This window comes from Erinaceus europaeus, chromosome 21 (genome assembly GCF_950295315.1).
Source record: "Erinaceus europaeus chromosome 21, mEriEur2.1, whole genome shotgun sequence".
Lineage (NCBI taxonomy): Eukaryota > Metazoa > Chordata > Mammalia > Eulipotyphla > Erinaceidae > Erinaceus > Erinaceus europaeus.
Window position 1 is genome coordinate 25,029,605 of NC_080182.1, and position 27,394 is coordinate 25,056,998.

Sequence of the window (27,394 nt, forward strand, 5' to 3'; positions counted from 1 at the left end):
ACTAAGCTAAGGGAGTCGGACTGTAGCGCATGCGGCACAAAACGCAGGGACCAGTGTAAAGATCCCGGTTTGAGCCCCCAGCTCCCCACCTGCAGGGGAGTCGCTTCACAGGCAGTAAAGCAGGTCTGCAGGTGTCTATCTTTCTCTCCCCCTCTGTCTTCCCCTCTTCTCTCCATTTCTCTCTATCCTATCCAACAACGATGACAACAACAATAACTACAACAATAAAAAAGAGCAACAAAAGGGAAAAATAAATAAATAAAATATAAAAAAAATTTTTTTAAAAGATTAAGTTAAGTGAAAGCCCTGAGACATAGGTAGGACGAAATGAGCAAAATCTCTAGACAGTAGCCTCAGCAGTGGAGACCAAAAGTCTCTAATACCTTTGTGATCCACAAACGTAAAGGTCTCGAATTAAATACCCAAAGGACATGAAAACATTAACATGAAGTGACACATTCACACCTATGTTCACTGTAGCATGATTCCCAGTGTTCAAGGAGTGGAAGCAACTTAAATGCCCATCAAGAGAAGAATAGATTAAAAAAAAAAAGTTGTGGGTTATGAGCAGTATTTAATGGAATGCTACTGGTTTCACTCATTTGTGGAATAGAGAGAATTGAATAGAAAAAGAATAGTCAAACTGTCCTTAACACTTTACAAAAATTATAGAGGTTATCTGAGAAGGGGATACAGAGCTTTGGTGGTGGTGTGGTGTGCAACTATAGCTCTGTAACCTTATAATCTTGTAAAACATTAAATAGCAATAAAAAATGTAGGGGGAAAACAATGGAGACAAAGATGTGTCAAGAATATATTACTTACAAAGACTAGGGGAGAATTAACCCAAAAATTTCCCATAAAAAATGTTCCCACTGGCTAATCTTGACATATCTCTGTAGAAGAGGATTTCTGTTTAAATGAGCTCATTGACATAAACGATAAAGGATGTGAGCAACAGTCCTCAGCTACATGAACATAAGAGGTATCACACCTCAAGATTAGAAAATAGGGGAGTCGGGCAGTAGCACAGTGGGTTAAGCACACATGGCACAAAGCACAAGGACCAGCCTTAAGGATCCTGGTTCGAGCCCCCGGCTCCCCATCGGCAGGGGAGTCGCTTCACAGGCAGTGAAGCAGGTCTGCAGGTGTCTATCTTTCTCTCCACCTCTCTGTCTTCTCCTCCTCTCTCCATTTCTCTCTGTCCTATCCAACAACAACACCATCAATAATAACTACAACAATAAAACAACAAGGACAACAAAAGGGAATAAATAAATATTTTAAAAAATTTTTAAAAGATTAGGAAATAGTACAGTTTGGAGAGAGATTATTCAATTCAGTAAGATGGGACAGTGAGGTAAAGGAGTAGGAAGTAAAATAATTACAAAGGTAAAATGCAGAATAGGTATATAGTTGTTGTTGGTCTCCTTAGAATATAGGAACCAAATGTGAGTTCCTACATGCAAAATAACTCACAACGGAAGTAGAATGCCTATCACCCAGTAACCAAATATACGCTTTTAAGTTCTTATTCACAAGAAGGAAAGAGGTATATGATACAAGAGAACACGCCAAATAAAAGTAAATATAACCTTATAGAGACAATGTTGAGAGTCCCTGTTAGGTTAGAAAGAATAGCTAATTCTTAAAAATGATGAAGTCATCTCCTCTGTGTCATCATGGATATAACTAGAAGACATCCTGTTAAGTGGGATAAGCCAAAAGAGAATGACAGACACTGAATGAGCTCACTTTTAAGCAGGACCTAATAAACAGGGACAGGGAAGGAGAAAATAAAAGAAACATGGGTGGGACCGGGTGATAGTGCATCTAACTGAGCACACATGTTACAATGCTCTAGGATCTAGGTTCAGCCCCCGGTTCCCCCGGTTCCCCCGGTTCTCCCGGTTCCCCAGGTGCAGGGAGAAAGCTTCATAAGTGGTGAAGCAGTGCTGCAAGTGTCTCTCTGTTTCTCTCCCTCTCTACTACCATATTCTCTCTTAATTTATGGCTGTCTCTGTCTAATAAATAAAGATTAAAAAAATAAAATAATAACAAAATAAAACAAAATGAAGCATGAACTGGACATGCTACATTGCATCAAAACAAGGAACTCTGGGAAAGGACTGTGCACAGATGGGTGTAAGAGAACTTTGGAAGCCCGGTGCATAATGAAATGACATCCTCATGTCACAACGACTGCACTGTAAAGCGTTAACCCCCTCAATAAAAAAAAAAAGGAAGGGAGGGAGGGAGGGAGGGAGGGAGAAAGAATAGTGAATAAGAGTAAATGGCTTTTATGGAGAAATTTGTTGGTGTTATAGTAGGTGATAAGGATGAAAGAAGAAACGTGAATAAACAAAGTATTCGGTGTTCTTGAGTGAAAAATGTAATATCATATGTACTCTCCAAATTCAACTATTTACTTAACATCACTGACTCTAAAAGCCATGAAACAGAAGCATTCAGTTAAATCATTTACTAAGAAAAAAATGTAATAAAAAAAAACAGGAAGGTCAAAATTCACAACAAAAACATAGTGATAAAAACTTTATGCGAATGACCTAGAAATAGTTAAACAGATCACAGGCTTCTGGTATATGAGGAGCCTGTTCTATATGGAGGCAGAGATGGGGCTGAGAGGTTAACATAGAGGACTTCCACTCTCCTAGCCAGGACTTTTGCATGGCATTTAAAAATATGCAAAATATAACAAGAAGTCAGACCCTCAAATTCCAAACATGAGGCACATAGAGTTTATATTTAATTTTTCCAAATAATAAAGCAATAAACTTTCAAACTGAAAAAAAAGTTTTCTGTTTTAACTTATATGAAAGTAATGAAGATTTGGAGCCGGGTGGTGCACATGTCACAATGTGTGAGAGCCGGGGTTCAAGTCCCCAGTCCCCTGCAGGGGGAAAGCTTCACAAATGGAGAATCAGTGCTGCAACGCCATATATATATATATATATATATCAGTTCCTCATTCTTTATCCAATAAGCAAATAAAATACTAAAAAAAAAAGGAGGTATAAGAGCTATAGCTCAACATTTTGGAGGCAGTCAAGTAAATAAATTGAGGTTTCTCAAGAGTCCGGATAGTAGCGCAGCGGGTTAAGTGCAGGTGGCGCGAAGCGAAAGGAACGCTATAAAGATACTGGCTCCCCACATGCAAGGGAATTGCTTCACAAGGGGTGAAGCAGGTCTGTAAGTGTCTGTCTTTCTCTCCTTCTCTCTATCTCCCCTCCTCTCTCGATTTCTCTCTGTCCTATCCAACAATGAAGGCCTCCATAACAACAATAAAAAAGTACAACAATACAACAAGAAGGGCAACAAAAGGGAATAAATATCAAAATTTATTGAAAAAAATAAATAAATAAACTGAGATTTCTTTTGTTTTAATTTTTATTATCTTTACTTATGTACTGATAGAGACAGTCAGAAATTGAGAGGAAAGGGGAAGATAGAGAGGGGAACAGACACCTGCAGCACTGCTTCACCACTCATGAAGCTTTCCCCCTGCAGGTGGAGACCGGGGGCTAGAATCTGGGTCCTTAAATAATATAATATGTGCACTCAACCAGGTGTGGCACCTCCTGGCCCCAATGAAGAGTTTCTTCATGTGAGAGCATACTACATTCCTGGGACATGTCATTAATATTAATAACATATAGTAATATTATTAATATGTCAAAGGAAGTATCTTGCATGTCAATGGAGAAGAAAAATCCGGATATGGAAGGCAGAAAATATTTCAAAAAGGATACTTTTAGACGAAGGAGCCCTATACTAAGACCCAGGAGATGGTTGGGCAGGTAAAGCACATGTTTTATGCTTTACCAAGGTGATAGCCTGGGTTCGAGCCCCAGCACCACACTGATGCACCATGAACAGCGTCAGTGGAGTTTTAAAGATAACGTGGTACTGCCACGCCTTGCCCACTTTTCCTTTACCTTTTTCTCCCTCCCAAAATACACAATAAAAGTTGCCATGAGGATGGATCAGCTGAACTATGTGTACATGAGACTTTGGCTTCTTTCTCAGTACCACATTTAAACTCTAGAGTTTAAAACATAAAAGTCTGTCACTTGTTTAGATAAAGCTCAGTTTATAGCACATCAAGAGATGCTAATGTGATATACATTATTTTAAGGGGTTTTTCTATATATGACATTTGAGACAACTAGAAGCTGAACCCAGCACCTGAATGTTATTCGAAAAAAATACGGACAAACATATGTAGGAATGCAAACGTCTGACTTGGAATCAGACAGGAAAAGCTCTAACTTGTGGATGCAATTACATGATTGAGTGCATTTTAAAATACACCCTAAATGAGATTTTTCAGAGTCTCTAAAAACCATTCAAATAGATCAGCAGTGCTTTCTTATTTTAGAACCAAATGATATTAATAGAACAGTGAAATAGATGAATAGTGTGGATATAAAGAAATCATATCCTTTGCATTTATGTGTGTGAACACATATACTCAGGATTCTGTGTGTATATAGCTGAATTCAGAATTTTACTTGGAGACATTTGGTATGGCACTTTAAAATGGCAAACAACACTTAAAATAAGGGATCAGGCCCTCCTCTCATATGCCTCTCTATCAGGACCAGAGACATGGGGGCCACCATCTCACTCTTCTGCCTTTTCTTAGTAAGACCATTCTGTCTATTGAGTTTGGAAATAAAAACGCTGAAGACATCAGACCCACAATCAGAGTTTTCAGTCATCTTCTGACAAACCTGTGAAGCAGCTGATGACTTCCTTTAGACCCTCATTAAGCTTCTCCAGGCACCACCCTGCTGAGCACAGCTCTGCCTAGAAACTCTCTCCTGGGTCTCCGCAGTACGATGTTGTGCTGAGGCGGTCCCCTTCCTTCTCACTCGGTTTCCTTTATCCCCTACCTCAGCTTTCTCGCCCTTTCATGTTTTGACTTTGGTCAATTTGCTGGTGAAATCACATCATTTATTTTCTTTTCAATTTTTGTCTTTTATTTCTTTTATTTAATAAGACAGGGAGAAATTGAGAGGGGGGATTATATATATTATGGGGATGAGTGGTAGCACACTTGGTTGTGTGTATATGGTACAATGCACAAGGACCTGGGTTCAAGCCCCTGCTTCCCACCTGCAGGGGGAATGCTTTACAAGTGGTGAAGCCAGCTGTGCTACAGGTGTCTCTCTGCCTCTCTCCGTCCCTCTCTCAGTTTTTGGCTGTCTCTATCCAATAATTAAAGATAATAAAAAATTTAAAAATAATATCTTTCTCTTCATATGTGTGTGTGTTTGGAGAGATACTATTTTTAATTGTGTGTGTGTGTGTGTGTGTGTGTGTGTGTGTGTGTGTGTGTGTCCATACATATATGGAGAAAGAGGGAGAGAGAGACCAACCTGTACACCAGCTTCACCACTGCTGAAGCTTCTCACCTACAAGTCAGAGGAGGGGGTTTGAACCCAGATTCTTACACAGGGTAATGTGAATGTATGGAAGGAGGTGGGATTTTACAGATAAAGAAACATGAATTCAGTCCCTGGTATCCTGTTTGCCCTGCTCAATTCCTCTGGCAACTTTTCATGGGAAACTAGTGATGGCTAGTACCTTTAGGGCAGTTGAATGGATTAAGTTCAATGAGGCAATGTAGGAGACTACTGACCACCATAGCTAGCCCTGGAGAATGCCCCCCCCCCAAGATCAATATGGGAGACAAGGCTAAATCAACCACCAACTAAGGTGAAAGGTACTTCTACGAATTGTGGCCAAAGCAATGGGAACTCACTTGGTCCAGGGAAATCAAATAAGACTTTCATAAATATGTGTTCAGCTATATATTTTTATTTTGGGATCCTTAAATTATTATACATAAGTCTGGTTGGTCTGCTTGGGAAGAAATTTTCAGGAAAAGGCAATAAAGGCTGCAGCTCTAAGATTTGTATGGAGTTTTTATGTGGCTCAGTTCAGTGACATTCAGTTTCTTTACTCTGAGCAAATAGAATGTGATTTAAGTAGCTCATTAATAAAGAAAGAGCTCTACTGGTGTGATGGGTATCCTGAGAGTTGCCCAGCAGTAAGTCCTACTCAGCAGGTAATTCCTGAGGAAAATATAAATTTCTAAGTGTAGACTTGCTTATAAAGAGTCCTCTCCATCTGAATGTGGACAGTCTTGCCCCACTTTATTAAACACTTAGAGAAGCATGGCCAGTGTCTCTCTATTCACCTGCCTTCTCAAGAATTCAATGAATCTGGGCCTGTCCAGCTCACTCCTGGAATGCCCTAAGACTGGCTCTGCATTGTGCACAGATGTTGACCAGAAGCTACTGTCCAGTGTTGTTATTTCACTTTGCAGAGATTCAAAGCCTCTTACCTGGATAGAGTAAGTAAAATAAGCCTTCACAAATTTTTGTTAGTCTACGAACGTGGAACAGAAGAGTGGGCTGATTGAAGCAAGTGAACAAAACCTGAAGCTGTCTTCTATGGTGCAAAATCTGAAGGGAACTTACCTAGTGAGTGAGTGTGGAGGTGTTGCCTGAGCTTTGCAATAAAGTTTAAAGAGTTCTCAGCCTGGTGGGTGGAATCATGCTTATTGCCAGGAAGGAATTAAGCCAGTTTTATTCTTCTCCACCTAGAGGCTCTACCTAGAGAAATGCCTCTTCTGTTCACCTCTATCTCTATAGAAGGAGGCTGTTCTCCCATATGAAAACTGCCCAGTCAACTTTAGAGATCTAAACATGGCCTCAATTTCCTCTTTGCTTTTCAACTATTTTCTATTTAGGTGTGAATCTGGTATTCAAAACTTCTATGAAGACAAACTGATGATATTTCATCCCAATAGGTCTGTCTCTGGTTCCAAAGCACTTCCATTCTTCTCTTATTGTATAAGTCCTCATTCAAACTTGAAGACAATCTACTACTTTTGATAGACCCTAAATTCCAGTATATGTGTGTAATAAAAGCCTCACTAAGATTCAACAGCCTGGGCAGGGGTAGATAGCATAATGGTTATACAAAGAGACTCTTGTGCCTGAGGCTCCTAAGTCTCAAGTTCAATCCCCCACACAACCATAAGCCAGAGCTGAGCAGTGCTCTGGTAAAAAAAAAAAAAAAAAAAAAAAAAAAAATTAAAAAAAAAACAACCCTGAGGTAGACATGAATATACCCTCACTTTTTTTTTTTATTCCCTCACACAGATTCACTCAGAGTAAGTGATCATCATCTACCCAGTGGCATTATTAGATCTGATAATGGAATCCCAGTGCTTCTTTCTCCTATTGACTATGATTTTGCCATTTCTGACATCACATAATATTTATTCTGTCTTCCCCAGTCTTTCATGAACAATGACTTGTGAACAACCCATATGTCCCCAGTTCATCACACCTGGCAAGAGCACTGAGGACAGGAGGAAAAACCACAGGGAGAATCATCATCTAATTAACTTGTCATACATGCAGGTCATTTAGCTCAAAGTTTTCTGCATAACAAAACAATATTAGTAGTATTGTTTCTGCTCACCAGATGTGGACAAAACTAAATAATATTTAGATCTTGTTTTCATGAAGTTCATACTCTAGTGAAACATGTAAGAGATGAATGGGTGGGGGCCGGGCGGTAACACAGCTGGTTAAGCGCACATGGCACAAAGCACAAGGACCAGCACAGTGATCCAGTTTGAGCCCCCCCCCCCCACCCCGCTCCCCATCTGCAAGGGGAGGGTCACTTTACAAGCGATGAAGCAGGTCTGTAGGTGTCTTTCTCTCCCCCTCTCCATCTTCCCCTCCTCTCTCCATTTCTTTCTGTCTTATCCAGCAACAACAGCAATAACAACAAGGGCAACAAAAAGGGGGAAAAAAGCCTCCAGGAGCAGTGGATTTGTAGTGCAGGTACCAAGCTCCAGCAATAGCCCTAGAGACAAAGAGAGAGTGAGAGAGAGAGAGATATGAATGGGTATATTTAAGTCATACTTTACTCAGGGTGTAAAAAACTTTAGCCTGGCATGTGTGGCAATGGACAGAATGTTTTGGAGTCAAGAAAAGTTAATAGAAGCAAGTATGGTACTCTTTCTATTCCAAATGTGTGGAGTCTTCCTCTTCCACATTGTAGTTTCTCCTCTGGGATTGTTCCTGCTTACATCATTTCTTGAGGACATCTAATCTATCTTGGAGGCTAACAAAATTTTGCTGCCTATCTGGAAAGGAAACAGGAGGTTATTTCTTTCGATGCTTATTTTATTGATTTCAATATGTGTTTTAGAGTTTGGAGACCTCTCATCATCTATACCTAGTGGGGAAAAGGTTTTAAAAGTGGTTTGTTCTCTTGCACTTTTCTAATTAGGTCAATAAACACATACACTAAACAAATGCTATCCTTGCAAGCTTTTGTTAGCTGTGCATCTAAAGATCGCCCTGGAGACCCTCCCTTTAATTAGATTCAGTAGGGGGTCTAGACACTTTGGTTGTGTGAAGAATTTTTCAGTGTCCCACTCCGCGCATGCATTCGGAAACTATTGCTAACACATACTTGCAGAGCATAAAAGAGAATAGAGCAATTTTTTCATCATCTGGACCCTACCCTCACTAAATAAAGCTCTGCTTACTTAATGTACTACTTCTCAAACACACTTCCCAAATTTAGATAATGCAGAGCTTTTTCATCATATTGTGGGTAAGAGTCCTGAAGAAATAGCAGCTCAGACATAAAGCTAGAGACAGAGTAGCCATTCAGCACACAGACAGGTGTGTGCATATGTCAACAAAGAAAAATCAAGTGGTATGTGTGTATGGAAACTGAAGATCAATTTTAAAATAACTGTCTGGTTAAAAACAGCAGGTTATTACACCCAGGCAAAGAACTCTGGGGAAGTAGGAGAGGGGGTTTCAGGCTGTGGTACATGATAATAATAAAGGACCTTAGCTGGGGGTGAGAGTGTTTTTGCAGATTATTACTATGGCAAGATGGGAAATTGTATCCATGTACCAACAACTGTACAGTAAACCTACAATATATAATATAAGCCCACCAAAATAAAATAAATATATTTTAAAGGGAAAAATAACAAAGTATCTGAATTACAGGGTGATGAGGTTTCATTTCTGAATACTCTATTTTCTAAATACCAGTGGCTTATCTGGTGGCCTATGAGTAGCTGCTATAATTAAAACTAAATAAAAGAGGATAAATTTGAAGAAATAAATGATTTTTCTTTTCTTATAGAAAGTGACTGCTCATTCTAGTGCCCAGTAGGCCTGAAAAGTGGCTGAGCACAGCAGGAGGTGCTGTAATTAGAGCACATCAGACCTGATGGAACCCTGGAGACCCAGATGGACTCTCCCATTTCATGGTGATACAGCTAAAGCCCCAGAAGCCAAATGTCTTGCTCTAAACCCTGCTGTTCATTAGTGAGGTAACTGGATTTTCTGACTCATATTTGAATAGCTTTCACATGCCTCATGGTCTAAATGAGAACCGCTCACTTTATATCCAGAAAACTTTGTGGCTCAAACACAGCTAGACCTTTTTTATTTACTTTTATTTTTTAAAGAACTTTTTTTATTATCTTTATATACTTATTGGATAGAGACAGCAATAAATCAAGAAGGAAGGGGGGAGAGAAAAAGGGAGAGAAACTCTAGAGCTCTACTCCACTAGGGAAAGACAGACACAGGCTAGGTTTATGGATCAACCTGCCAACACCCCAGTGGAAAATCAATTACAGAAGGCAGAACTCCTACCTTCTGCACCCCCAAAACAACTTTGATCCATAAACCCTGTAGGGGAGAAGTCATAGGAGGAAGAGGATAAGAGGGCCCTGAACTCCAGCTCCATCAGGTCCCAGAGAGAGAGGATGGAAAGGGGACAGATATTTGGATACAGTACTAGGGTTATGTGTGGCTTGGAGGGGAAGAGAGGACTGGACCCAGAAGAAAAAAGGGGTAATTATGTAAAAACATAGACAGATAGTTGTAAAGATGACCCATGTCTGCAACTGTGGGACAAGCACGGTGGTTTGCAATGGGAGAACTCAGAATTCAGAACTCTGTACCCCTGCTGACAGTTTTTTAAATCACTATTAAATTAATCATAAAAAATTAAAGAAAAGGAAAGGCAGAGTGACAGAAAAACACCTGCAGCTCTGCCTCACCACTCATGAAGTTTTCCCCATGCAGGTAGAGACTGGGGGCTCCAACCTTGGTCCTTGAGCATTATAACATGTGTATTCAATCAGGTGTGTCACCACCTGACCCCCCAGCTAGACATTTTGCAGACTACAGAATGGTTCTGAGTTATAGTAGCTACTGACTAGTCAAAACAGTTGCAGAAATTTTGAGAGGTTTTCCTGACACCAGCCAGAGATAACTGGGCTAGTTCACATGTGCTACGTTGGGCAAGGTGTTAGATATCCTCTCCAAACATTCTCTCATCCTCCAAACAGGACAGTTAAGACTTAATCATTTTGGTTTCAAGCACAGTGAACAGAACTGAAAGCTCTTAAAGAAAAGGCATGGGGTCCAGGCAGTGGTGCACCTAATTAAGCAATCACATCACAGTGTGCATGGACCCAGGTTCAAGCCTCTCATCTTCACTTGCAGGAGGAAAGCTTCACAAGTGGTGAAGCAGAGCTGCAGGCTTCTCCCTGTCTCTCTCACTTCTCAATTTCTGTCTCTTTCCAATAATAAATAAATGTTTTTAAAAACTATAAAAGTTTAAAGTTATGTTTGCCAAAATACCCCCAATTAAGATATTAAAAATGCTTCATCACTCTCACTCGGGTGAGACCTTTCCTTTCATAGTATTCTCTAATTCCATTCCAGGTGGTCCACTCCCCAATAAAGTCCCCAAACCTAGATATAGTCCAGGTCCCCTGAGATAGAGCATAGGTTCACCCGTGCCCATAAACTAGGGGAAAAATATATACCTGAAAACAGAAGTACACAAGAGCATGCAGGGAATAACCCCCAACACTTCATCTGCACTATTCCAGTCTTTAGGTCCATGATTGTTCAACAATTTGTTTGGCTTTGTATGTTAACTCTCTTTTCAGCCACCAGGTTCCGGATGCCAGCAAGATGCTGACCAGACTTCCCTGGACAGACGACCCCATCAATGTGTACTGGAGCTCCACTTCCTCAGAGCCCCACCCTACTAGAGAAAGAGAGAGACAGACTGGGAGTATGGATCGACCAGTCAATGCCCATGTTCAGCGGGGAAGCAATTACTGAAGCCAGACCTTCCACCCTCTGCAACCCACAACGACCCTGGGTCCATACTCCCAGTGAGATAGAGAATGGGAAGGCTATCAGGGGAGGGGATGGGATATGGAGATCGGGTTATGGGAATTGTGCGGAATTGTACCCCTCTTACTCTATGGTTTTGTTAATGTCTCCTTTCTTAAAAAAAAAAAAAAAAAAGCAACCCGCAGTGAAAGTTAAAGAGCAGGGCAAAAATAAAACAGAAAATAATAGAATGTTGTGAACAACATTTGCCTTAGCGTAAAACCTTACATATATATATATATATATATATATATATATATATATATATATATAATTAATTCCAAATATCAAAACAATAAAACTAAAGATCAAGAGTCTAAGAACAGATTTAAAACATTTGTCAAAGAAAACCTGCAAATTAAAGATCTATATAAAAAGTTGCTAATATCATTAACCATAAAAGGAAAACAAATTAAATTCACAATGGTATTCCACTGTATTCATACCTATACTAAAAAGACTGAACAGAAAAATATTGAGAGCATCATTTTTTTTGCAATAATATTTGTTAATCTGGACTTGTCAGATTATTCAAATAGCAATTGAGAATTTGATTTGGAAAAACTCTTTACCACATATCTTAAAACTAAAACATATTTCTAACAGAAATACATGTATTCAAAGATATGTACAAAATCTATTTATAAAAATACTGCCCTTAGTAGCCCAATGTAGGAAGCAACCAAATTTCAATCAGCTATTCATAATTGTGATGTATTTATATGATAGAATGCTATGTATCAATGAAAAAAATGTGCTCTACAATTCATAAAAATAAAATATTGGAAAAAAACAGCCATAAATATGAATTAAGGCTGAATTCACTATCTGAACAATGTAAAAACACCCAAAACTAATCTGTACTTTAGAAATCACATGTGTCTTACTTTTGGGGAGCAAATGGTATTATCTGGAAGGAAGCATAAGATCTGGAGGCAGGTATTGACTTACCATGTAGAGCATACATACAACCATGTACAGGAAACCAGGTTTGAGCCCCTAGTCCCCACTGGAGCAGGGGAGCCTCATGAGTGGTGGAGCAATGCTACAGGTGTCTCTTTTTCTGTTTTTCTTCTTCTCTTCCTGTCTGTGTCTCATCCTCTGCCCAAAATGGTCACCAGACACAGCAGAGTCATCCAAGCACTGAACCCAGTGATAACCCTGGTGGCAAAAAGTAAGAGTTATTGGAGGGCTGATAATACTCTGTTTCTTGGTCTCATTGCCAGACACATGGCTGTGTGTTCATTTTGACAAGCTGCACAGTTACGACATATGCATACATTTTTTCTGTAAGTATGTATGTATTCAACACAAGAAATTTCAAATGGTAGAGTTGCAAATCCTTTTTAAGTTTTCAAGTCTCTCTTGAATTTTTGAATCTCTTCATTTTTCAAAATGGAAGGCAACAGATTTTTTAATGTGCTTCATGCTGTACAGATAAGTGTCTCTTACTTACAATCTCTGTAAGTATATGCTCTCTTACTCCATAAGCAATTCACAGAAAATCTTATAACTGTGATATATAGATTTTGTTTTCTTTTTTTAGTTTTATGGATAGTTTATTTTTCTGGCTTCAACTCTGTAAGAGCTTGCTGCCACACAGCTGTGCTAAATCAAAGAGACTGGGCCTGCTCAGTAAACACAGACAAAATCCACACAGCTAATGTCCCCGTGTCACAGAGGGTGTCGTGAGCAAGACATTTAAATCTAAAATTATGATGTTAAGAAAATGGTACTATACATGAAATTCTCCCTATGGCTGGTTGACAACAAAAGAGGAAACAATGTAGTTTTCTTTTTTAAAATATTTTATTTTATTTTTGAGAGATATTCAGAAAGAGAGAAAGAGAAACACCAGAGCACTACTCAACTCTTGCTTATGGTGGTGCTGGGTATTGAACCTGGGACTTAAGAGCCTCAGGCATGAGAGTTCGTTTGTATAACATTATGCTGTATCTCCCCCACCCTAACACTGTAGTTTTCCAACCAACCATTAACCAAGAGTACACATAGGTCAGCTACTTTGCAATCAGATTATGCAAATTCTCAGGTGTTCTCAAGGTTTTTATCAAGCTGTTTCCCTTGCCTTCCCATGCCTACCTCTCCAGAAGAACTAACGTGGTCACATTTACATTGATGGCTCCACAGTCCCCAGTTGGATGTACCTTCTAGTCAGTATAAAGCACACTAAGACTTTAGTCCAAAACAAGATGAGTGTGTACAATTATATGTGATTCAAAGCCTAAAGGCAGTGATTGAAAAGAAACTTTACTTTTCTTGGGGTACCAAGCACTATACATGAACAAGTAGAATTATGGAAATAGAAACACAACATTATAAAATGTTTGCAACTAAATTTATTTATTTTTATTTCTAGTATATTTATCTATTTATTTATTTATTTTTGATAGAGACAGCCAGAAATTGAGAGGGAAGGGCATGTTAGAGAGGGAGAAAGACAGAGAGACACCTGCAGCACTGCTTCACCACTCACAAAGCTTTCCCCCTGTAGGTGGGAACAGGGGCTCGAACCCAGAACCCAGGCCCTGGAGTATTGTAATATGTGTGCTCAATCAGATGCACCACCACCTGGCCCCATTTGTAATTAAATTTAATGCTGCATTCTAAAAGTCATGATATTTTACTTTCCTGGTACTATTATCTCCTTCATATCATGTAAACGACATTTTAATTGCACATTGGACAAATCATATTTATAAATGCAGCATTATAGTCTTGTCCAAGTGTTTAACTGCTGCCCAATAAATTATAGAAAATATATGTTAACCCTAGGACTCCCATAGATTGTGCTATGCATGGTACATGGTGGGAAAGTCTGTGTTATGATGTCCCCACGTAACTTAAAAGCTTTCTAACTAATTAGGGTTTTTCCTATTCTGTGGTTTATTATCCATTTTTTCAGGAATGTCCTATAAACAATCAATACAACATATCAATGAATATCAGAATCTTGTGTTTGCAATATGTGTGTGTTTCCTGCTTTAAAAATGATATAAGCCTCATTACATGTCTTTTCATCATAGAGATTTTTGCTAATGTCCATAGTCACTGATGACTTCTGTTTCAGAGGCTGATATAATTCTACATAGGTTTAATCCTATTTGTATAGTATCTCAGATTTGAATATTTGAACAATGTATATGTGAAGTTAGTTTTAAAAATAAAATTATTTGATTAATTTATAATTAATTTTCAACATCTTTATAATGAAAATAGATATAGCTTTACTTAATTTTTGTTAATGCAATGTTATATTTACTTATTTATCTAGCCAAGGTAAACTTTATCTGGTGACAGGTATTTAAAATATAAAATGCAAAAATTATGACTTGGTTGGCCAGGCTGAAGTGATACAGGTTAAGTGCACATTGGGAAGGGGCGGGGTGGCCACTTCACAAGCAGTAAAGCAGGTCTGCAGGTGTCTCTCTTTCTCTCCCTCTCTGTCTTGCCCTCCTCTCTTGATTTCTCTCTGTCCTATTCAATGGCAATAACAATAAGGGCAACTAAAATGGGAAAATCAAAACAACAAGGGCAACAAAAGGGAAAATAAATAAATATTTTTAAAATAGGGAAAATGGCTGCCAGGAACAGTGGATTCATAGTGCTAGCACTGAGCCCCAATGAAAAACCTGGAGGCAAAAAAATATATATATGACTTCACCAGAAGATCAACAAATTCACCATCACAATGAGAAACTTTAATATAAAATTCCCAATAAGTGAAAACTGAAAGAAACCAAATAAAAAACTATAAACAAGTAGATAATATGAAAATGCCAATTAAGGGAGTTGGGCAATAGCACAGCGGGTTAAGCGCATGTGGCACAGAGCGCGAGGACTGGCATAAGGATCCCAGTTCGAGCCCCCGGCTCCCCACCTGTAGGGGAGTCGCTTCACAGGAGGTGAAGCAGGTCTGCAGGTGTCTGTCTTTCTCTCCCCCTCTATCTTCCCCTCCTCTCTCCATTTCTCTCTGTCCTAACAACAATGACATCAATAACAACAACAATGACAACTACAACAATAAAACAAGGGCAACAAAAGAAAATATGAATAATAATATGAATATTAATAATAAAATTTTAAAAGCTTTTAAAAAGAAATGTCAATTAAGATTGATCAAGTTGATATAAAACTGATTATATGTTTTCATATACACATGAATTATTTATAATAAAGTATTTTTGCTACAAGAGAAATCTTAGTAGAGGGGCCGGGTGGTGGCGCACCTGGTTGAGCCTCCATGTTACAATGCTCAAGGACCCAGGTTCAAAGCCCCCAGTCCCAACCAGTCCCCCCCTGCTCTTCGAATGGTGAAGCAGGGCTGCAGGTCTCTCTTTGTCTCTCTTCCTACCACCCCCTTCCCTCTCAATTGCTGGCTGTCTCTATAAATAAATAAAGATTAAAAAATTAAACCTTAAAAAAAAGAAATTTCAGTAGACATATTCACCATTGAAACCACTATCCCCTATACATCCCCTATACAAAGAATTAAGCTAGACAATAACCTTATAGGAAGTGAAAAGCATGTATATGTATATATATATATACATATATATGTATAGTTACTGAAATTAAGAAGCATTTATACATTTTTAAAAGAAGAACAAAAGTAATTGTAGAGCTCAACTAATAACCCAACCCAATCATGGCTATAGCCATGGAAGCCACCAAATCATAAAGCAAGAACTCAGACACACCAATTGGAACCCAAGAAGTAGTCAAAAGTACCCATTATATAATCGTGAGCTTTAGTATGTAATCACTGTAACCAAAAAAAAAGGCAGTGCTAATGGGCATGTAAACTAGTCCTAACCCTGCCCTGGCGAACTCTCAGAAAATTAGGAATGGACCTACCCTATAACCCTGCAATTACTTTCCTGGAGATATATGCTAAGGAACCTCATACTTTTCATCCAAAAGATCTGTGCATACCTATGTTCACAGCAGCACAATTTGTAATATCCAAAACCTGGAAGCAGCCTAGGTGTCCAATAACAGATGAGTGGCTGAGAAAGTTGTGATAAATACAGAGAGAGAGAGAAAGAGAGAGAGAGAGAGAAGAGAGAGAGAGGCAGAGACAGACTACTTGTTCAGTAATTAAGAGTAACAAATCATTTTGGATGGAGCTTGAAGGAATTATCTTAAGTGAGCTAAACCAGAAAGAGGATGAATATGGGATGATTTCACTCCAGGGCAGAACTTAAGAAACAGGGTCATAAAGGAGAAAAATAAAGTAAAACCTGGACTGGGTTTGGTGTAAGTAATGTGTGTATTCCAGCAAGTCAACTACCACCCAGCCCCACATTAAGAACTCTCAGCTAGCTCTAGTGTCCCTGTGATGTGTTCTCATTAGAGTGGGGGTTTTGTTTTAAAGAAACTTCTTAGATTTTTGACATTATAAATTGCCTTTGACTCACTGCACACATTTCTTCAAGTCCTGGAATCAGGCATTTCTCCAAATAGTGCTGGCATCTGACATTAGTGTGTGATGCAGAAACCAAGATCTTCCTAACACAATTATAGACTATAAGTATATTTATGTTTAATACATTAAAATTCAGGGTTTATAGGTCATCTTCACAGGTATGAGGTAGTATCTCATTTTGTTCTTGATCTGTATTTCTCTGATAATAATTAGTGACAATATATATTTTTCACAGGCCTGTTGATCATCTGCAGGTCACTTTTAGTGAAGTGTCCGTGAAACTCATTTTTAATGTGCTTATTTATATGTTTGTTGCTAATTTTTTTGAGTTCTTCCTATATCTTAAATATTGGTCCTTTGTGATATATATATATATATATATATATATATATAGAGAGAGAGAGAGAGAGAGAGAGAGAGAGAGAGAGGGAGAGAGAGAGATTATACTCTCCAATTCTCCAATAGAATATCTTCTCATTTTGGTCCAAGTTTTTTTTTCACTATCCAGAAGCATTTTAGTCTGATGTGATTCCATTTTTTTATTTTTGCTTTTGTTTTGAGTCTCCAAATTACATGCTTAGAGGCAATATCATGGAGTTTTTGCCCATGTTTTCTTCAAGGCATTTGTAAGACGAGGAGAAAAAGTAGCCCTTTTATACTGTTTAGAGAAATGTAAATTTCCCTCAGTCCTTTTGGAAAACAGTATGGATATTACCCAAAGTAGTCCTTTCAGATGGTCCTGTAGTTATATTCCTAGGCATCTATCTGAAGAACACAGAAAGAATAATCCAAAAATGTAAATGCAAATATATGTTCAGTGCAGCACTATGAACAACAAACAGTCTGGAAGAATCCCAAATGCCCAACAAGAAGCAGATGAGTGAATATGTATCTCCGAATATTTATCTCTGGAGAGAGGGAGTGAGGAAGAGAGAGAAAGAGAAATATAGATGCTCTTACTCATTCGGGATATGAAAAACAAAGCAAAGTAACTGACAAAGTGAAGTACAGACAAACCCTTGGAGTCCCACTATAGAACTGAAGTTACCTGGAGGGGAAGCGAAGAGACTGGGGGGAAGAGTATCCTGTGATGAAAAGATATTGGCTCTCTGGTGGTGTACCTCCTGTGATGAAGCAGATGCTGACACAGCGTGAAGTCATACTAAGAAAATAATGAGTTGTATGGACCAACTTAAAATGTGTAAGGAGAAAGCTGGGTGGTGGCTGTTAAGAGGATATGTCACCATTCACAAGGACTGGGTTCCAGCCTCTATGCCCCACCTGCAGGGAGGATGCTTCACAAGCAGCAAAGCAGGTCTGCAGTTCTCGTTCTCTCTCTCTCCCCCACCCCCTCAATTTCTGCTTGTCCTATCAAGTATAATAAAAAGGGAAAAAGAAAAAATGGGGGATTCGGGTGGTAGCGCAGTGGGTTAAGCACATGTGGCGCAAAGCATAAGGACCAGTTCAAGGATTCTGGTTTGAACCCACAGGTGGTGAAGCAGGTCTGCAGGTGTCTATCTCTCCCTCTCTGTTTCCCCTCCTCTCTCTATTTCTCTCTGTCCTATCCAACAACGATGACATCAAGAACAGCAATAATAGCTACAACAGTAAAACAACAAGGGCAACAAAAGGAAAAATAAATTTTAAAAAAGAAAGAAAAAATGGCCAACGGGAGCAGTGTATTTGTAGTGCTGGTAATGAGCCCTAGTGATAGCCCTGGAGGCAATAAAAAAAAGTGTCAGGGTTTGTCTAAAAGGACCCATTTTTACCTTCTTAGAGTTTATATCAACCCTACTGAGAATGCAAGACCCATGTTTCTTAGTCAAAACAGTGAAAGATGATTTGAAAAGACATAAAATGTTTAGGGAGAAGTCAACCCTTGAAGATTTGAACTATACCTTAAAGAAAAAAAAGACGGTTTCAAGTTAGAAATTCATAAATTCTTAATATTGATATATATGCATATTTTTTTCACTCAGTGTGAGTCATGGCCTCAGGGATAAGAAACAAACATTTTCCACACACACACAAAAAAAGATATCCAGCAGTAATACCACATAGCCCATACACAATGTGAAAACAAAAAGGCAGAAATATCCTTATAAAGCAGTAAATCCCAAGGCTCCAAGCTCATTTTTCCAGGTTCTAGCCAAGGGCCAATTCTGGGAGAAAAAAATAAAGAAAAAAATTTTTTTCTTGGAACTATGCAGAATTGGAAAAACTCTTGACTTGCTGATTTAACTCTTTCCTGCAACATGGAGAAAAATAAATACACACAAAAGGAAAAAAAACAGACTAAAAGATCCAAAAATTAAAGGAAGAATTAAGTGGCAAATATCAGATTAAAAAGAAACAACTCACATTTCAGCAACTAAATCCGTTAAGTCAATGTCAACTATTGTGAATTGAAAATAAAAACACAGGAAAACAAAAGAGGAAAGTTGGTTATATGGAAGCAAAAAAAAGTTCCCAGCTGAAAGGCTGATGGGAAGCTGAAAGGCTGGAAAGGGAAGAGAAATTCAAAACACTCCCTGGCCCCTCACCTGTCTTCTAACTTCAAGTACCCAGAGTCCTAAGGTCCAGTACCTATGAAGTAAAATGGGTCCCACCTGGCCAAAGAAGCCACCCTTTACAGAAACCTCAGCCGGGAGTCAATAACCTTGCGGCCCTTTCATACTTTCAGGCACCCAGTTTCCCAGGAAGAAAATTTAAGGCTTCTGTCAGGATTATAAATTGTGCAGGACATTCATGTAAGGTTATCTTGGATTGAAAAAGTAAGGCTTGTTGCTTTACTAATCACCTTAGTTACACCTCAGGTGTTTTCACAGTGTGTCTCAACCTCCATAAAGCCAAGTGTCTACATCTTAAAGGAACAAAGAGATGATCCATTGTGTGCATTACAAAACATAATGAGCATTACATCACTGTGAATAGCAAATAGCTAAAAGCTTCCATGTTAACCTTCAAGAGTAGGGACAAAGTAGAGGGAGAGAAAAGAGTGCCTCCGGCTTTTGTGAACATGTTATATTCCACTGCAAAGTGAAAAATGCATTTGCTAAAAGCAAACTGCCACCACTTATGAAAAGCTATCAAGGCTCCGAGTCCAATTAGAGAGAGAGGAAAAAAAAAATCAATAGTGATTCACTTCCTTGTTAGAGAAATTGATTTTCCTGATAAAGTTCACAATATTCTGAGAGTTTGTCTTAATCATTTTCTGGCAAAATGGCACAACTCCAACACTCCCAAATTGTACGGTTAAATTGAGATCAGCGGATTAGCAATGCACAGAGTTATAAATCAATCTCATCAAGAGAATCACACAACCTTTAGACAGAATGGTGAAAATAGGCCAGTCACCCTATTCTTGACAAAGAGCTAGTATTTTTAAAGTATCAGTATTTTTTAAAAATCTAGACAAAGGGGGACTGGGTGGTGGTGCATCAGGTTAAGCACAATTAGTACAAAGTGCAAGGATCTTGAATCCTGGTTCTGGCCCCTGCTCCCCACCTGTAAGTGTTGAAGCGATTCTACAAGTGCCTTTCTTTCTTTCTTTCTTTCTTTCTTTCTTTCTTTCTTTCTTTCTTTCTTTCTTTCTTTTCTTTCTTTCTTTCTTTCTTTCTTTCCTCTTTATTTTTTCCTTCCTTTCTCTCTCTTCCTTCCTTTCCTTTTCTCCTCTTCCCCCCCCCCCACTTCTAGCCACAAGGAGAATTGTAGTGCCAGCACCCAGCCCCAATGATAACCCAATGATAAAGGCAAATAAACAAACAAATAAATCTAGACAAGAAGTGTGATCTAGTTTTCATTCAGACTCTTATATCAGAGCAGATGCAAGAGTTTCATCTCTCTCGTAAACGAAAACTGTGTCCCCGAGTTTGCCGTCCAACTGTCTTTCACTCGCCATCTGATCATTTCACTTCCCTGAATTGTTTTTCACCTTTGAAGAGAGACTGGCTTTGCACGCTCGATCTAAGTGTGCTTATAAAACAATTATATGTACTCCAGCAATGATATATAATTAAGTATATGTAGCAGACATGGACTCAAGTATATTAACTCACTGAACCCTTTGAAAAAGCTGTTATTATTCTTTTTTTTTTCAATGCATAAAGACACACAGGTTTAGAAAAGTTTAGGTATTTTGGTCAATCTTAATTCTTTTTTTTTAACCTTAGTTCTTATCCATTGCTCTGTACCACGTACTATCTGATCACTGCATTACTAGAAGGGATTCCAGAACCAAATAAATCTGTGAAATACTGCACCCTATATTCAGCTTTGGACAACTTACATTAGGTTGTGAAAGTTAGTATATAATTCTAAAGCAAAGATAGCAGTTTATTTGAATACTTCTCAAATAGTTCATCTATAAAACATCCCAAAATATGAGGGGAATTATACTGGACAAAGATTCAGGGGAAAAAATCTAGTCCTAAACATAAGATTTTTTTTAAAGAATTTATTTATTATTCATGAGAAAGATAGGAGGAGAGAAAGAACCAGCCATCACTCTGGTACATGCGCTGCTAGGGATTGAACTTGGGACCTCATGCTTGAGAGTCTAGTGCCTTAGCCACTGCGCCACCTCCCAGACCACAAAAAATACAAATTACTTTTTTTTTTTTTTTTACCAGAACACTGCTCAACAATGCTTTAGGGTGGGGATACATAAGTTTTTTAAAATGTCACTTACAAATCATTTGCACTTTGTAAGCCTCTGTTTTTATTAATACACTAATGAAATGCCTTCCTTGGAAAAGCTGTACATGAATTAAATAAGGTGGTATGTGGGAAAGCTTTTTGTAAATCACGAATATAACACAAATGCTAATTGTTATTCTCATTAATTTGGTGTCTTGATAGTAAAATATGAGCATTGGTTTCCAACTACAGTTAACACTTGTCGTCCAGCATTCATAAGACTTTTCCATTGGGGGCCGGACGGTAGCACAGCGGGTTAAGTGCACAAGCAGTGAAGCAGATCTGCAGGTGTCTATCTTCCTCTCTTTCGATTTCTTTCTGTCCTATCCAATAGCAACAACAGCAGCAGCAGCAGCTATAACAACAACGACAATAACAACAACAAGGACAACGAAAATGGCCTCCAGGAACAGTGGATTCACAAAGACTTTTCTATTAAAAATGAGATTCACAGAGCCAGGTGGAGGCACACCTGGTTGAGCCGCATGTTACAAAAATGAGATTCTCTGCTTTCTGTATACTTTCTAGCCCACTCCAAAATAATAATAATAATAAACCTAATAAGTAAATGCATAAACTAAGCAACAAAATAATTGAATCTTATTCAAGGTTTTTGTTTTCCTCTACATTTATCCAACACAAGTTTTAAATTTTATTCATCTTATTTTAATGAGAGACATGCAGAAGGGAGAGACAACACAGAGACAGAGACACTATGCCACTGCTCAACTCTCGCTTATGGTGATGCTGATGACTGAACCTGGGACTCAGGCATGAACGTCTTTTGTCTTGTCTCCCTAACCCCCAACACAAGTTTCTATTCAGTCTCAATACTTTGAACAATTCTCCTGAAAGTCAATTCTCTAACTCATAAGTGTCACTGATAACTAGTTTGTGTCACAGGCAACACATCCATAAGCCTGTGTTTGTTCCAACAAATTGATGAAACCTCTATACTGTGTATGATAAATGGTATTCTAGAAGTTCAGCACATCTCATTTTTTAATTCTTGTAGGTCATGACTTCTTTTCTTTTAGCTGTTATTACCATGTTTTTAAATTTCATTGTTGTTTTTTATTCCTGGGACTCAGTGCCCACACAGTTAACCCACTGCTTCCAGCACTGGGAAGCCTTTTTTTAAAAAAAAAATTATATATTTATATAACGACAGAAGTTGAGGAGGAAGTGGAGGAGGGAGAGTGGAGGGAAAGAGAAAGAGACACCTGAAGTAAGGCTTCACTTTTTTAAGGGCTTCCTCCCTGCAGGTAGAGACAGGTGGCTTGAATCTAGGTTCCTGGACATGTTAACATATTCAATCTACCAGGCACATCACCATTCACCTGCTTTACTCCTCTTATATATACATATTCCAAACCACTTCTTTTTTATTATTACGTGGTATATTTTGAAAATTCAGCATGACTGGAATCTCCCTTGATTCAAGTTTAATGTTTGAAGTACCACAGAGCATTCTCCCTACCTCACTGCATATGTGTAAATAAGTGAGTGTGTGAGTGAGTGTGTGAGTGAGTGTGTGTGTGTGTGTGTGTGTGTGTGTGTGTGTGTGTGTGTGTGTTTACAAACTCATATAAACTGTGGCCTATGAGACAAACCAAATATTCTCACATTTTCTAAATGTCCAAGGTTGGGAGGGAGGAAGAAAGAAAACTGCCATGGCAAGTACAAACTTCATGTGACTGAAATTTCAGCACCCTTAATTTTCACGGAGCTGCAACCACACACCCATCTGTGACACTACTGCTGTTCTTGCACTTGTAGTAGTAGAACTGAGTAGCTGGAACAGAAACTAGAAGGTTTACAAAGTGAAAATAGTGGGGCCAGGAGGTGGTGCACCTGGTTAAGCACACATAGTACTTACAAGAGGAAAGGATACTCGCATGGATCGGGGTTCAAGCCCCCACTCCCCTCCTGCTGGGGGAATGCTTCACAAGAGATGAATAGGGTCTTCAGGTGCCTTTCTTTCCCTCTCTGTCTCCTCATCCTCTCTCAATTTCTCTCTGTTCTATCTAGTAATTAAATTAATCAGGAAAAAATGGCCACCAGAAGCGGTAGCTTCCTAAGTGCCAGCACCAATCCCTCAGTAGTTGCAGACAAAATAAAATGTAAATAGTTATTATTCTGTAGAAATGGGACAAGTGAGGAAGGGAGGGAGAAGTCCGTCTCTGCCTTATGCTCACACTTTTAGGACAATGTGCTTCTCTCCAGAAAAACTAACTGAGCAAATATCTCCACCAAGAAGCCATCTACAGATGGACTTGAGGGAGTACGAATCATTACTATTTTAACTTTTCTTAACTTAAAATAGAAGGCAGTATGGCATAGGGACCAGAAGCTATCTCACCTGATACTATGCACACCTTGCCCTGTGTGAGGCCCTGGGTTTGAGCCCCCATGTCACATGGGGTACCATGGAAGTAGGGGAGCGGAAACTGCAGGACTATGATGTCTGTCCTGCTCTCTCCTTCTGCCTGTCTCTTTCATGCATATATATTTATTAAACAAAATGACTCAACATAGGAGCAGTGGAGTCACACATCTGTGATATTGCAGCACGGCAATGAGGAGGAAGTGGAGGAAAACAAGCAGGCAGCATGGTTTAGTAAAATCTCAGAGTCTGGGTATGAATCTCGACTCTGATTTGCTAGACTATGCATCCATTAGATAAGTTGTTCAAACTTTCTTATTCTATTTTACTATCTGTGAAATCAGACTCACATGAATCATGAATCTAGCTGAGTACCTACCACAGCCTTCTGATATATGTCATCTTCCTCTCCTTGTCCCAGCAAGGACCACAGGGGAGGCATTGCAAGTGATCTCCAGCACTTCATTTTGCAGTCTTGACCACAAAACAACTGAAACTTAAGGAATTGTCCGAGCCCCACCTGCTTCCTAAAGCTTTTTTCACCACACTTTTCAGGTGCAACTGACTGAAAAATAACACATTTCAGATAGATCATTTGGTTGTGACTTTCTTCCTTCTAAACAATTACCTAACTTCATGTGCTCCACGCTGGAAATGTGCTTAATTGCTACAAACAACAATGTGTCTGGCCTCTGAGGAAGAACCCCGAGTACCTTGGCTCAGCATGTCCACAGGTGGGGAAAATGTGGGAGATGAGACACAGCCTTTGATGAGCAGTCTGATTGCCCCAAGCTGCTTAGTGCTGACAATACCAGGAACACAAGCTGACAAGCTTTGCCTCAGCCAGAGGACTGATAGGGTACAGTCACCATGTACATGGCTGTATTCCTTTAGGGTCAAAAAAGATAAGTGAAGTGGTTTGAACTGTGGCGTGACACCTCTCCCAGACCCTCTGCAGGGCTGACTTCCTCAAATCCACCCTTTCAGGAGTACTGCTTGATGATGAGGCACAAAGGGGTCTGGGTTCACAACTGCCCTTGACATTACAAGTCACATATCCTACTTCTTGCTCATGAACAGGCCAGAGCCAGTGAAGAACGAGTACAGAAAGAGCAAAGGGGGGACTGGGCAGCACCACAGCGGGTTAAGCTGACATGGTGTGAAGCGCAAGGGCTGGCATTAAGGATCCCTGTTCGAGCCTCCCCGCTCCCCACCTGCAGGGGGGTCACTTCACAAGCAGTGTAGCAGGTCTGCAGGTGTCTGCCTTTCTCTCCCCTGTCTTTCCCTCTTCTCTCGATTTCTCTCTGTCCTATCTGACAACAACATCAATGGCAACAATAACAATAATGACAACAACAAGGGCAACAAAATGGGAAAAAAAAAAGTCTCCAGAAGCAGTGGATTCGTAGTGGTGGCACCGACCCCCAGCAATAACCCTGGAGGCAAAAAGAAAAATTGATAATAATAAAGTTAAATAGAAAGAGCGAGCAAAGGGTGTCCACTGCCTCCAGAAGGATGTCTCCCCCCCCTTCCTTCCTGAGTCAGGTTGAAGTTATCTTTCTTTTTGTTATTTACTCACTTGATACTGAAAGTGGCAAAGAGCCAGAGCATCACTCTGGTATATGTCGTGCCAGGGGTCAGCTCATGACTTCAGTACCCACAGGGCCTGAGCTCCGCCCGCTGCCCCACCTCCTGGATCACCATAGCTAAATTGCCTCTGACACATGTTCCTCCTCAGTTCCTTCTTCTTTCCTATCTCATTGATTTATTCTCTTCCTTATAGATTTTTTTCTTCCTTTTGTTCACTTTTTTGTTTTTATTTTAATATTTTATTTATTTACTTACAAGTGAAAGAGATACAGAAAGACCAGAACACACTGTTCAGCCCTGGTTTGTAGTGGAGCGGAGGACTGAACCTGGGACCTAGAGCCTCAAGCTTGAGGCTGGAGGCCATTACTTCCCTTGTTTTTTTTTTTTTTTTTGCTTGTTATTACTGTTATTGTTGTGATGCTGCCATTGTTGTTGGATAGGAAAGAGAGAAATTGAGAGAGGAGGGGAAGAGAAAGATAGACACCTGCAGACCTGCTTTACTACCTGTGAAAGGACCCCCTCCCTGCTGGAACTGGGATCTTTACATTTGTCCTTGCACTTTGCGCCATGCATGCCCAACCTGCTGCTCTACCTCCTAGGACCTCCCCCCTTTTTTTCTTAACTCACTTGCCTGGATTTATTGTTTCTATTTTTATCTTTTTATTATATTTATTTATGTATTTATTTATTGGATAGAGACAGCCAAAAATTGAAAGGAAAGGGGAGACAGAGAGGGACAGAGACAGAGAGACACCTGCAGTACTGTTTCACCACTTGTGAAGCTTTCCCCCTGCAGATTGGGACCAAGAGCTTGAACCAGGGTCCTTGAGCACTGTGACATGTGCACTCAACCAGGTGTTCTACTATGCGCCCCACAGGACAGGTATCTACTGTTTGGCTGCCTCCCTAGCTTTTGTTTTGTTTTGTTTTGTTCCTTTTTGTTTGAAAAAGTAATCCCTTATTAATTTACAGATTTCTGCCTTGTTCTCTGCTTTTTCCAAGACATCCAGAGTCATCCAGAAAGCATAGGACTTACCATGTCCGCCAGGAGAAGGTTCCTCCTTAGATCAAACATGGCGACTACCAGTTACTCAGGCAGCAGCTCCAGCAACTGGACCTCGGAGAGTGAAGCATGAGGGGCTGGGACTAGGGCGTGAACTCCACCCCCACACCTGCAGGCCTATGTAAGAACTTTTAACAGAGTTCATTTAGCTTGATTACCAGGCCAGATGGGATGCATTGGATCGACCTTCTCATGGTGCATCCATTCATTGGGGAAACTGATGATCCTTCCTAGCGACTGAATCCACATGGATCCCAGTCACTTTCAAAGCCAGCAACAAGCAGCTCCTGAAAGCTTTCAACCTGACCTGTTGACTGGCTACGGAAGAAGGGCAAACACTAGAAGAAGAACCAGGCCAGATTTGGATAGCCACTTGGTGGAAAAACAAGCCTCAGGACAAACAATTCAGACTGTTCTTTGAAACTGAAGGCCTGAAGTAATGGCTACAGTTCGCAAAGTGGTTTTAAACTTCGCCTCCCCCCCCCACCCCCAATGATTGGCCAAAATAAAGGTGAGATTAGTGGAGAAATTTAGAGCATTCCAACTATTGAGAAGAGAATAATTGCAGAGAAATTAACTCATGAACCTGAAATGTCACATTAACCTGTTGAATGAGGGAGCTACACTGACCAGAGGTATTAACCTCTCCCCTCTCTTGGTTTGGAGTCCACTGTAATGATTGGGAGGTGAAACCTCTTGAGTCTAAGGACCTAAAAAGGACCTTAAAAGTCCCAGGTCACCACCTCTACAAAGGTAATTTATAAGTAGGAAATTTAGAATCTGCCAGACTAAGAATCTTCAGTCACGTGTGTCTGATTAAGCAGTCAGGGAGTAGAAAATGTTTAGAGGATCAAAGGGAAGGGGAAATAGTCTGTCATAGTAAAAGGAATTAGACTTTCAAAGGCAGGAAAGAGATACTTCTTTGAAAGATT

The 27,394-nt window shown here is 39.6% G+C and overlaps 1 long non-coding RNA gene across 1 annotated transcript in view; it reads right to left on the reverse strand.

Moving 5' to 3' along the window:
- LOC132535288 (uncharacterized) overlaps positions 1 to 26,504 on the reverse strand; it is a 475,133-nt gene extending 448,629 nt beyond the window's left edge. The window contains exons 1-2 of the long non-coding RNA XR_009547067.1: positions 26,436 to 26,504; positions 12,231 to 12,440 (exon numbers count right to left, since the gene is read on the reverse strand). This is a non-coding gene — a long non-coding RNA (uncharacterized LOC132535288). The remainder of the gene's footprint in view (positions 1 to 12,230; positions 12,441 to 26,435) is intronic.
- Between the last annotated feature and the right edge of the window lie 890 nt (positions 26,505 to 27,394).